At 42.0% G+C, this 3348-nt stretch overlaps 1 protein-coding gene across 1 annotated transcript in view; it reads right to left on the reverse strand.

Annotated features, from left to right (window-relative positions):
* Positions 1-3348, reverse strand: part of T265_03732 (hypothetical protein) — a gene marked incomplete at both ends in the record, with an annotated part of 34194 nt that overhangs the window by 29895 nt on the left and 951 nt on the right. The window lies entirely within an intron of this gene.

The raw sequence follows: 3348 nt of genomic DNA on the forward strand, positions 1-3348 counted from the left end.
AATGCTAATGTTGTTTTCCTCGAACATCAACCTGCACTCTGATTTGCTGGTATGCCCACAAGCACTTCACACCACATTTTCGGCGTATAAAAAATTACTCTCAATATGTAGGAGAAGCAAGGACAATTGATGACAACAATAGGAGCATTGTTTTGGAGGAAGTTTGGCTGGACACTTTGGTTTGCTGGTATACCCACAAGCTCTTCACATCACATTTTCGGCGTATGGAAACTTACTCTCAATATGTAAGAGAAGCAAGGACAATTAATGACAACAAGAAGAGCATTGTTTTGGAGGAAGTTTGGCTGGATATGCAGCAAAAAGTCTTGCATTTTGATTGCTCCATATTGAAGCCAAACAAGGAAACAGTTATACCTGACAGCTGTCCCAACTCCGGTGCCTTGGGCCAGAAAAGAACTCAGCGACATGGGTACGCAACAGCTTTATTCCAAGCAAGCGAGTGAAAAAGTTACAACGGCTCCGCTCTATTTAAAGGGTATTTTCTGACTTTGATCGAGGCGTTAGGTGAACACCGTCAACATCCATTATGCTAGTGTAAACATCTGAATGCTGATCGAACTCTGTGGTGCTCCTGTGGCCTGCCTGAACACCCATCGACTTCCGCTGAATTGATTGAATGACTGACTGGTTTAGATGTACGTAGGCCTTCTTACTGATATTCTGACGGGGTTCAAGTGCCTCAGTAGGTGTCGGACATACTGGGGTCACTTCCAGGAGTCTGATTTTCCTTCTAGTACCAAAATGCCATCTTTTCAGCGGTAACCGATTGACCATTCATCCGTCAATCGGCTGTTTGGAGCGTGCACATCTGGACTACTTATGAACGCCAGCATAGAATTTTGCAGAAGATATAAATGATTTGTGGTTTGTTGCCTCCTCGGCCTGTTTGTGCATCTGGTCTATCCAATCAGGTCATAATCAATGGGCAAATTTCATGGTACTCCCCCGTGAAAATCGACTCAAAATCTAGTAGTACATATCCCCTAAAATGCTAGGTCCATTGTTTGGCTTTGTACGCATACCAAAGGTATCAAGGTATTGGTTCAGTTAGTTAAAGTTAAGTCGTGTTTTCCATCGATTGGTAGGGATTGTGCACTGCAAGCTGAAGCAATCACATGCCAAATATATTGCATAATTACCATATTACTACATGGCCTGCGCTTACGTTGATGTTTGTTATTCGATCTTGTTTATAAGTGTACTTGAGGCTTTGACCGTGAAAGTATGCTTCCGCTAGGTAGACACACACTTCATGGCCTCGTAAGCTTGGCTTCACAACACAGGCTGAAAGGAGGCTCCAAGTAGCCAACCAGACATTCGTGTACTATGATATGGCTTGGTTTAGGGTTAGTCCGTACTTTGTTATAAATTTTCAAAGAACTCCAGAACAGCTCTACTAGTTGTGACGTGTAGTTGTTGGTTTGTAAAAGTGCGACTGCTATATGCTGCCCATGGTACTTTAACAATCTCTGTCGCTGTTTTGTCCAGCGACATACCGATCAAATATTCCACAACGAGCTGGTTGTTTGAATCTAATAAGAGAAACCTTTCTTTAGAAGTGATGGTCTTATTAAATTTATAACGCACGCCGAAACTTTTTGGGCAAAATAGTGTGACGCATTAGAGCTAGAGTGTTGAATCGCGGTAGTGTACGTACACTGCTTAATCATCAAGTCAGAATAATGAATAACAAGCACAAAACTGCTTTTTAGTACTGCAACTAGATCATCGTTTGATGGTCTAGTGGATATCTTAGAAGGCTTTTGTGTTAACGAAACCATCGGGCAGGTTGTAGCCTAAAAATCCAAGGGTTCCGTGAATGTTTAAAAAAATGTAATTTTCCATTCTGGCCTGGTACTATGAAGTTGCCATGTTTTACAATAGCTAGAATAGGTCGCGCTTCTTACATTAAGGCTCAACATTGCTATTTTTCTAACCCTCGAATTTTCACTCGAACGAGAATTCGAAATTCATTTCTCTGGTTATTCACAAACAAAGATCGTCATGAACGAAATTCACTTTGCATCAAATATTTATGCATCCTTGAATAGTCGAGCTCAAACCAGACAAATTTTTGTAGCACACGTATTCCGATTTCTGAGAGGCATCAAACCAATCAACTCCAGAGAGCTTCAAAAATTCCGCTTGCAAAACCATCAAATTTTACGCCGTTAACAGGAAACAATACTTCCGACTTGGAAAGTTCCACTCGCAAGGCCAGTAACGCGGTTTGATTGGACAAGAATTGGATTTGTGCCAAGTCTGTCGGATGAGATTGTTTATAGAACAAATCCTCAAACATGGCTGCAGCTTTTGTTATTGGATGACCAGTATGTTTCGGAGAAAATGTAAGCGGATGACCCCTGATTCCTGTACATGAAATCAGTAGGTGCACGTGCCCTACCGTAACGGCGTTCACATGCTAATGCTACACGAATTATCCTGTGCCGACTTGTTGAGCGACGATTTTAGTGGAACTGCCATTTGGAGTGGTGTGCAAGCCAAGTAGCACAACGTTATTCCTATCCAGAGAACCTAATCGAAAAGGGTATTCTCGAAAGAGATGGGAGAATTGGTAATTACTTGGACAAACTGGTGGCCCGTTTCCGCTCCAGGATATGTGAGCAACTATCAAGTACAGACAGTTGGGCAAACTAACAGAGTGGAAAGGTAACAATGGGTATTGGTGCAGTCTCGAACAATCTTGCATCATCTGCCGGAAATTCGAGGCAGTGGATTGATTTCTAGTAAAAACGATGATAGCTACCTAGATCTTAACGCGATATCCACAATTAACTATATCTTTCGTTGACTGCTCAATGGAATATCCTTACCTGATCAACATGCAAGCGCCCTTATTACGCACCATGCAATTTGCAGAAGCACAAATAGTCTGGTTTGCACATCTGCAAGACAGCGGTTCNCGCATCTGCAAGAGAGCGGTTCGAAGTTTTGCCAAAGAATAGTAGGGATCTCTTGAAAATTATTGGAATATCTTATATCGCCATCAGTCTTTAAGTAGTTGAGAGGCACGATACTCCAACAAGATGTGCAGCGCGTTCAATCGAAAAGCCATCATTAGAAGAACCGGTGAATATAAGACTCGCCGGTGCCGTTTCGTTATTCATAGGAAAGTTCTGCTGTGTTTCATCAAGGTGAAACCTAGTAACACTGCTGTTAAGCCACTGCGTTACCAAACACTTAAACATTCAAGCATCGGTCAGATCCTTGTTTGGTTTGATAACCCGTAGATGTGGGAGATGCTGAAGAAGGATGATTGTAAACAAAGATGATTTTTGTAGAGATCGTCTTCACTGAAAACAATCA

The sequence above is a fragment of the Opisthorchis viverrini genome (assembly GCF_000715545.1).
Source record: "Opisthorchis viverrini unplaced genomic scaffold opera_v5_54, whole genome shotgun sequence".
Classification (NCBI taxonomy): Eukaryota; Metazoa; Platyhelminthes; class Trematoda; order Opisthorchiida; family Opisthorchiidae; genus Opisthorchis; species Opisthorchis viverrini.